Below are 10,243 nucleotides of genomic sequence, written 5' to 3'. Positions count from 1 at the left end.
TTGTAGCCAGGACAGTGAGAGAATGCATTGAAAAGTCGTTCTCTAACCACAGTCATCAGACGAGCCGTTGTCGGTCCATCTGATTCGGAAAGTAAAAGATTTCTCAAAAGCCAGTCTTATCCCTGTCCGATAAAGCAGGGTAGCCTCGCGTGTGCATAGTCTAGCTGGGATAAGAAGGCGGAGAGAAGAGTCCAGCTGGTGCCGCCGATTGTCTTGAAAACATGGTGTGTTCTACATGGAGAGCGTGATATCCCGTCTGAGTTTGCGTAACTTTCCAGCGGCATATGCCTTTGATAAAGTTATCGACTACTCTTTGCCGCCTTGAAGAGCCGACCGAACATCGTTATCGGCGTGTTCGTTATTTAAGACGCCGTAGTGACTTAGAAGCCCCTGCAATATCACATCATGTCCTTTCTCAGCTGAGGTGTTGGTGAGTTCTCTAATCTCGAGTACCAGTTCGTGTCATCTAGACCGCACGGCTGACAGCAAATACTGCAGTGCTGCCTTCGAGTTGGCTGAATATTACGCACTTTTGAAGTTGTTGTTGGCTGATGAGATGAAGTGCACTGTGAACAGATGCGAATTCCACAGCGGTCAATGTCATTGGGTGACGCGTCTTGAAACTGGTAATGGTGGCTCTCCACGGAGAAACACGGCCACAGAGGAGCACTGGAGAGTTCCTTATCTATAAGTATACATATGTATGTGGTCGGCGCACCTCTCATGCAAAACGAGTAGAGATAGTCGTTGAAGTACAGGTGATGGCAGCGTCACTTTTTTCTTATTCCTGCTGTCACGAGGTGCAACGCACGCCGAACCGAATACCATGGAGGAATCGATGGCTTAGCTGCGGGGCTCAAGACTGATGGAAGGCAGGTGTAACTATCTGAAATTGTAACAAAAAAAGGATGCCTGCGGCCCTTCTGAGGGTAGTGTTGCAAGATGATGGCAATGGGCTCGGCCAAAGTGCCTAATGTGCACTGTCAGCACTTCCACCGCAATGTGTGTTTACACTGGTGGGTCTCGGGTGATTGCAGCAGTCGCCACTATTGATGCGTATTTTCACAAACCAAGACAAACTCTGGGAGCCTGAGGTTGAATATCTTGTAGATAATGATTTGTCCTGTAAATGTTGGTCAGTACGGGCTGAAAGGAAGATCGATGCGGAAGTCGCACGAAGCACGATGTCGTTGGGGGCAGGAGAGCTTGGACCAGCTGCTTGGCCAGTGATCCTTACACAAAAGTATTCTGCAAGATTAACCTCCAGTTGCCTCAAGAAGAGCACCCGCGCTTTGAATGGGAAGTGTTGTTCAGGGGGATGGGGTCACGCAGACCATGTATAGTTCTTCAGGTGCGGCAAAGTGGCTTTCTAGGGTATAGTCACTTGCATTTTCTTTGTATTCACCTGACTGTCCTAAAGTCATGGATGGATTTTGTACACTGGTATCGGCACTCTGAACGGCGACCGATTGAGCGAAGTCACTCCAACTCTATATACTAATCTGTCTGTTTAGAAGAAACCGTAAGTGTGAGCCTGGTGTTTCTAGGAAATGTGTCTCTCCATGTATATTTGGTTGCTTGCGCTAATCAGGGACGCTCCGGAATGGCCAGTGGGTGCGGACACATGCTATAACCGCTGAGTAAAAGCGATGCTGCCGCTTCGGTAGCATCGCTAGTATCTTTGTCCTCTAGCATTTGTCGTTGTGTTTCCCCATGACATATGGTGTGCACTAAAATCTTCGATGAGGACCTAGACAGTAGTACAAACTGTCAAGATTATAAATAGACACCACACCAATACGACAGGGACGAAGAATAAGAAAGACACATACGCGGCACTGTGTACATGTCTTTATTTTTCGTGGTCCCCGTTGTTTTGCGCTGCTGCGTGTCTGCGATGAATCCAAACCATAGAGCTTCATGCCATAATTACTAGAGGGAACCCTGGCGCTAATGTCTAGGGGAGCTGCAATGAGAGCGATTATACCAGCATGGGAATTATGGGAAGTGCATGAATTTGCCTAAACTTCGGCCTTCTGGTTTCCAACGGCTGCGCGAGTTTGTAGAATTCGTCATTTTCAACCAAACGCTGTGTAGTAATTAATTTAGCAAGTAAATACAAGTAAGCGATAACTGTGCCTTTAATTGGTCCTAGGCAAATGCGATGTTCTTCTCCGTTAGCCAACACTGATTGTCGCTCTTTGGTGCTGGCGACATTGAAACTTTCTCGGCGCGAGCGCCATGATAAGGGGCATTGTCCATTACTATGATACTGGGCGGTTTGATGTTAGACAAAAGCTGTTCAGTGAACTACTTCTCGAAGCACGGGCCATCCATTTCCTTGTGGTAGTCAGCAGTTCCTATAGCTGCTCGGAAGTTGAGGCACGCAGCATTTAAGAGGCCATCTTTGCTACCGGTGTGCAACAGGATCAGCCTGCCACCTTCGCCACTAGGTGCACGAAGCCCTGTTGTCAAACCTTGCCTAATAGCACCTTCCCGTGTGGTGACCTTCACGCCCTCCCATACTTTCTACATTGTGTGGCCAGCATTTACCCGAGTTTCGTCAAGGTGATATATCGGTCTGCACTAAAAATATTATTTGAAGCGTGTCATCAGCTACAAACAGCACATTTTCGCAAGATAGGAGAAGCAATCAGACAATCGGCACAGCTCAGCTAATATGATCAAACAATGCGCAGGGGCCGGTTGTTCACTGTTACCCAACAAGCAAGGCATATCGTTTAATGCACCATAAAAACGCTGGCCAGGTGACTGTCCTGAGCAGCATTGCTACCGTCTAAATGCAATGATTCACAACGTTAGGCTGCAAAAAACAGGGGCGTTTGCAACTTCTACTTTTCAGTGTGTTCCGCTGAAATGATGCACGGGTGAACGGGCAAGCAAGAACGCTTGTGTTTGTTTCGATCGCGAGCACTGAAAGGTTGGACGCTACCGTGTCCTCACTGAAGAGTACTGGGTTGGACGTGCCACCCGCCCTCTACAATTCCTCGTAATTGCAGCCAAACTCGCGCCGCGTCTGTTGCGTGTCTAGAGAAATGCTTTCATGGCATAGATTGCTGTGTGATTAAAGAAAATATGCACTTTGGCGCGAAAGCCAAAGCATCGATTGCGATAGCAAATTAATGGATAGCTGTAAGAAGTAAGGGTAGTAATTTTAGCGAACGTATCAACATGTAAGCATTCGCTTCCTAAATTAGCAATGATAGGATAAGCAAGTGCAACCTACTCTCGTACGTACCGTTCATCAGAGTGATATTCTCGCATGGTACGCTGGTACACATGATGATGTCGCTTCTCTCGAATAGAGCCCAAGGTTGCGAACGGAAAAGGAGATATTATTAAGCAGCCTTTGCGTCATTCGCACGATTACTTTAGGCATGTTCATGTCATTCCCACTGACCACACGTCTAGCGAGTTTTTCAGCTGTCGGAATTTAATGTCGCAGAAAGTAGGGATGCATTTTGCTTCGTATAACCGCGAGGCAGAAGCTGTCATGAAGTTACGTTTAATACACAAAGCCACAAGAACTTCTAAGTCCAAAAGTGTGAAGATCAGACAAATCCATGCACTTCCCACTTTGCGCATGGTGGCTGAACGATCGCAGCACCAGAGTCGCCTCTAGTAATTATTGTACGAAACTCTATGATCCGAATCAACTAGCCCAAAAACATGCACTGTCAAGATGTTTGTTTATCTTTTGGAATCAAAATTGCTTGAAGGCGATATATATTATAAACGCCTACAAGTGTAACTATGAGTTTATGAGTTAACTGTTAGTTAGTTAATTTATGAGTTAGTTACTTAGTTAACTATGAGTTAGCTGTTAGGCAAACAGACGTATTGATTCTCATCGTGAGGCGCAATCGGCTGGCGAACATAGCCGAGTTCACGACGAATAAAAATGATAACTTTGTTGCGTGCACCAGTTGTTGTGAACATAACAGCTTCGTATCCAGATAACCTGACGGCGTTTGATACGTTAAGCTCACATATGGCAACGATTAGGAACATATTAATATATATAAACTGACAAAAGCCAGAAAGGCGTTACTAAAGTCCTCTTGCGTTTCACTGGATGACTGACTTGCCTTCACTTCTCCTCGAAAGGACGGGTGGTAGTTGACCATACCTCTATTTGAGAAAGTGAGGCATTGGACTTAAGGCATCCGGTACCTTTATTACATTTGGAGCAGGCATGGTTACAATATTCGACAAACTCACTCGAATGGTATGTACGAGTGAACGGAGCATTGAGCTTACTTGACGATCTGGTTCGGGCGTGTCATCAGCGACAGGAGTGCGCCCTCCAGCGAGCTTCACAACGTGAGGTTTTTTGGGAAGTTGCTGACTCGGAAGCGCAGGCTATTCTGCTGAAAGATTCCTTTCAGCTGACTTTCCTTTGCTGTTCAGCTCTTTTGTGGCCTGAATGGAGATGCGGGTGACACAATTGAAGAGCCAATCCCGCTTCGGCCCACCGCCTTTTTTGAAGACGTTCGGTGACGATGACGCCGGATTCTTTCAGCAGCCTACTTGCGCGACGAATTGTCCCGAACCATGTCAACGGGGTCTATCGCAACTCGTTACTGTGTGCCCGGTGCACTGAACCTCGTGAGTTGTCATGCTGCCTCGTCTAAAGACGGCCCTCACAGTTCCTGGAGTAAAGCTAATTTAAGACGTTTAGTGGTAATTAGGAGACTTACGTTGCTTCGGCAATATGCCACATGCCCTGATGTAGTTCCACTTTGCTATGACACTTGGTTTTCGAGGTCGCCCATGAGCACGGGGACATGAAGATGACACTGACGCCTTTTCATCTTCTTGTGCTTTCCCGTACAGTTGTGGAAATATAGGAGGTAAATATGAAATTGCATAAGCATCATTGCCGGTTATCTATAGAAAGATAGGCACGTCCATCGCGCCTGCGACACATTCGTACATCGGAACTGGTAAAAAAGTTACAGCAGAACTCATCCCATGACGACTGTCCACGGTAATGCGAAAAGTACTGGAGCAATGTAGCCTAGAGACTATATTCCTGAATTTACGTTTATGTACTACGTGTAGTGGCAATTCTGAGACTTTCGTTGCTTTGGCTATGTGCCAGGTACTCAGAGATCATTTCGATTTGCTATGGGCATCACTTACCAAGGTCACCCGTGAGTAGGGAGGCTTGGCAACCACTATATAACATCGACGCAAGGACGATGGAATGACGAAGAGAGAAATATATTTGCGGGACAACAAAAGGGGTATAACGACAACGACATGAGGACAATGAGGTGGAGGCGACTGTATGACGAGAATGGCGTGACGGCGAAGGTATGAGAACAGGATGAAGAAGCTACAATGACGAGGATGGTAGGACAACGAATGCATGATTGCGCCTTTCTGACGACGATGAAATGAAGAGGATGGTATGACAACGGAGGCAAAATCACGATTTAATGATGAAAGCGTGATTACAATAAAATTACGAACAAGCACCGACGTCGATGGATCGGCGAAGGTGGCATGACAAGAACGAATTCATGACACCCGGATGACATTATTTAAGTGATGAAGATGGTGAAATGACAGAATGAGGACAATGACATGATGACAACGGTACGATGAAGACTGCGTAGTGACGATGGCTCCCGACGACGGCATGACGAGAGGCGGTTGTTAAAGTTACAATATTTTCGATGGCAACACGACGACCGTATGACAATAAGACAACGAATGCACGACGATGACTGTATGACGAAGACGTAATGAGAGCGATGGCGTGATTGCGGCATGAGGACAATGAGATGATGACAAAGTTATGATGAAAATGGTGTAATAATGACTTTATCATCAAACATGCATGACGACGTTGGCGTGACTACTATCGCATAACTAAAATCGGATCACGAAGCTGGTGGACGACGATGGCACTACCACGATGGCATGACGATGGTCTCACAACGGATCCATGATTGAGACTGTTTGAAGATGACAGTATGGCGAGGCTGGCATAATCACGATTGAATGACGACCGCACGATTACGATAGAACGAAGACGAAAGATTGACAGCAATCGAACAATAAAATAACAACGACGGCATTAAGGTATTGGGAGCTCGGTTTGGCGGAGGCAAGGAGTCGACGTTTTGACAGCTTTATCTTGACAGCGATTTGCTTTGGAGGCAAACTGTAGGTATAGCTGAAGGCTCGTAGTTATGCGTGTGGTGTGTTCTCGCCGCTCAGACAGCACGAAGTCACTTTGCTCGCTGCTGCGGCCACGCCTCCTCACGCCATCGTTTTGACAGCGAGTGTCTGCACTCATCGATTGCGAAATGTGCATGCTTGCCTGTGCGTGCTCAAGCGCGCTCGTTAATTTCTATCCTACGTTAACCGGCAGGAAATATTGGACTAGGAACATTTTTAGCGTGTCCATTCACTCTTTTTACGGGTTACAGCTGACTGTCGGCTTCTATATGGCCCGACTACTAATTCGGTCGTCAAACGCCATGCATATTAATAATAATCTAGGGAAGGAGCATTGGCATCGTAATATGTCAGAAAACTGAGGGCACGGGTTTCGGCCAGACCACGGCTGTCACAGTCCGATCGGGGAAGAATGCAGGAAGCGCTCGCGCAGTGGGCTTTGGGAGCCCACTAATTCTTCAGTTCTAAGCTTTTGTTCAGTTCTAAGCTTCAAGTTAACCATTCCAAATTACGTTACGAAAATGTCGAACATTCTCTGCGTTTGACCCTATTGAGCCGAAGTATTGACCTTATTGACCCTGCGTTTGACCCTAAGGATGACCCTATTGCTTTTTTCTCGCCTGGTATGAACAAAAAGAAGAGAATGAGTTTAATTACATGAATACTTAACAAGAAGAAACTTTATTAAAAAGGAATGGTGCGGCAATTTTGTTGTGGTGGCTTAAGGAGGCGGCTTGAAGTCCTTGGACTCGGGTGGCATCTTTGGCTTGCCTGATGAACCAGAGCTGGTCTTCCAACTCCGAACTTTTGAGGACCACCTCCCACTGGGGGCGATACCAATGGAGAAAGTCCCCGGCGGCCACCGCAGCTGGGGCGGCGTCGGGAAGATGCGAGCTCGAGGCTTCCTGTACACTGGTAACGACCGTTGTTATGGACGCGTCACGAATGGAGGTGGTTTCACTACCGTTGTTGCCGGCACACTCCCAGAGCATGCGTCGCAGCGTTACTTTTTGTCCGCACGCTTTACACGCATCGCTTGCTATAAACCCGGCTAGCAGTGATGTAAGATGGCTGGGCTAGGGTAAGTATGTGTTTGGAGCAAGCGTAAGGTTGCGGCCCCGTTCCTGTTTAATTTCTCGTGCGCTGGCGGGAATGCGCGCCTCTCGGGTCTGTAGTGTTGGGGGAGGTCTCTAAACGTGGTCAGGCGATCGCCCCACGCCCATTGTGATTCTTGTTGCTGCATTTTTGTCGTAGTGTTCCGATCCGGCAGATCCGATGCCCCGCTCTCGGGGGCGGAGGCGGCGGCCACATAATCTTTTGCAGCTTGGCGTGTGAGACCTCGAGCCGTGGCGTGGGCCACCTCGTTGCCCGCGAGCGGAACATCGGTTTGTGCCGGGGTCCAGAGGAGGAAGACCGTAGAATTTCAGGGTTGCGAGGACGATGACGAGTCGCCGTCGTCACAAATTTGGAGTATGCGGGCCGCTTCCTGCGAGACACCGCCGCGCGCGAAGCTGCTGACTGCCGCCTGCGAGTGCCTGATCACGATCGTAGCGTTCGGCAGCGCGTCGAGTGCTAGGACTATCGCGGCTTCTACAGCGGCCTCCGTGTCTCGCGTGGTCACCGCGGCGCTTGCTAGACACCTACCCGTGCGGTCTACAGCCGCGATCGCGTGTGCGCTTCTACCTTCTCCATACCTCGCGGCGTCGTACACAGCCTGGCTGCTTTTGCCAAACTGCTTTTGAAGGTTGATTGCTCGTTTGTTGCGTCTCCAGGCGTGGTGCGTCGGGTGCATGTTCTTGGGAAGCGGCGGGCTGATCAAGTGGTCGCGGACTGAGGCTGGAACCGCCGTCTTTTCTCCATGCTAAGTACGGTACGTGATACCGAGCGTCTCGAGGATGCATCGACCTGTCTTTGACTTCGATAATCGTTCGTATTGCGCAACGTCGTGCGTATCGATTAACTCAAGTGAGCTGTGAAGTCCGAGCTCTAGCAACTTGCCGGTCATCGCGTTGAATGGAACGCCGACCGCCCTCTTGAAAGCCTTTCGTATCATGCATTCCACCTTGTTGTTTTCGGACCCTATCCACTTCAGTAGGGCGCAATATACGTTATGCGGCTTATCACGTACGCCTGCACGACACGGATCGCGCACTGTTCGCGCATACCATACCGTCTTTTCCTGATGCGACACAAGAGTCGGATTGTGTCATTTACCGAACGACGAAGTCTTTGCACCATCTCTCCGCTATGACCATTTGCCTGCAGGTGTAACCCCAGGATCCTAATTTTGTCTACGTGCGGTATGGGAGTACTATCTGCAATAATGCGTAGTTTGGTGTATTCCCGTTCTTCGGGGTGCAAAAAAAAATTACATTACATTTTTTTTACCGCATGGCGGCCAAACTAAGCCATTTGCGGGGGCTCCATGAAAGCAAAGAACAATTTTATACCGAAAATCGCCGTGATGGAGTTAAAGGTCTCAGTGTGGAGTGAACTTGCGCCTGTGATGGAGCAGTTGATTCAAAATCTTCATCGCATTTTTCTCCACTGCCACAAAAATTTTCTGCGACGGCAAGTGCTTGTCACGTATGGCCGATGTCTTTACTGCATGGGAGGTGAGCGGCCATGCGCTAGACCTTAATGTTGCTCTGTGTTCCGTTCCCTCTCTTCTTCGCACCTATTCACTTTAAACACTTAAACACCACACCTAAACAGCTTAAAGGGAAAAAAGAAAGAAAGAAAGAAAGGAAGAAAGACACAAACAAACAAACAAAGAAACAAACAAAGAAACAAACAAACAAACAAACAAACAATCGATGCTATAGACGAACATTTTACTGCAACACTGTGCCCCTAGTGGAAAGAGAGAGAAACTCCTCAGTGAAATGACTTCATATACGTGCTCCACTATATATCGTCATGGCTTATTTAAAACCAATGCGTTTCACCTTGCAAAAAGAAAGGAAGAAAATAATTGTGCGCCGTTCCACAGAAAGACTGCGTGTCCCAGGTAAAGCCCAGTTTCGTTGCAGATGAAGTTTGCCTAGCGTCAGTTTTGGTGGAACGTAATGGAACATATGCGCAACCAGATAAAGAATACGTTTCACGTGACTCAATAGCATCTGTTCTAATTTTCTCATTTGATCAGTTTTGCTTTTCTGTTACTTTACCTTTGTTCTAGTTTTCATTCACTGGCTATGCGGCTTTGGTGATCTCGTTTAAAAGTGGCTGTTTCTTATTGCTTGCCGTTTCTCTTGTATACTATACAGTAGACCCCCTCTCCTCCCCTTTTCTCTTTACAATCTTTATATTCTAGAGCATGTTTGAGGGCTTACTTTTGCACTCATTGATAGCTGACCTACGTCCCTTTTGGGATGCAGTGTGTATAGGTAAATAGTAGCTGAAGCATCGCGCATCGACTATTATTATTTTGCGCATCAGAGTGACGCCGAGCGAGACGCGCGTCAAAGAAGGCTTTTGGTATCACGCCGACGTGCACGAACACTCGGAAGTACAACGTGTACGTTTACATAAGAGCGTGCATGTTTTAACACGGTGCCTCTCATGCTTGAGTGTGGAGGCAAAGGGCAACGAGAATTGTCCTATCAGCAGTTTCGTGCCGATACGACGTCAACGCTCGACTCAAGATCGCCGCAGCTCTGCTGTTGTGCTCTTGGTGCATAGAGGCGCCATCTTGAGATATTGACCACCTACGTAGGGACTTCAGAGGATTATGAATGCGTCCTGCCTTTGGTTCTTAAATTATGAAAAATAACTGTACTACACCAGATACTTACGGAGGAGTGTTTGCCGGAACAAGCGCAGCTTCCAAACGATAGTATTGCATTTGTGTTTTTTCAAGAGAAGAAATAATTTAACGACGATTACGATACTCTCCAATGCGAAGTGTGACCGCAGCTCCGTACGTGTTTGTCATTTCGCGATATGCTGGGTGGCGCGGACAGTCTGTCTCGAGCGGCACGTTACAAATGGAGGGAAGTGTGGTGCGACTGCCTCGCTAATCAGGAGA

This window comes from Dermacentor variabilis, chromosome 2, assembly GCF_050947875.1.
Source record: "Dermacentor variabilis isolate Ectoservices chromosome 2, ASM5094787v1, whole genome shotgun sequence".
Taxonomy (NCBI): domain Eukaryota; kingdom Metazoa; phylum Arthropoda; class Arachnida; order Ixodida; family Ixodidae; genus Dermacentor; species Dermacentor variabilis.
This window is presented reverse-complemented; position numbering follows the sequence as displayed.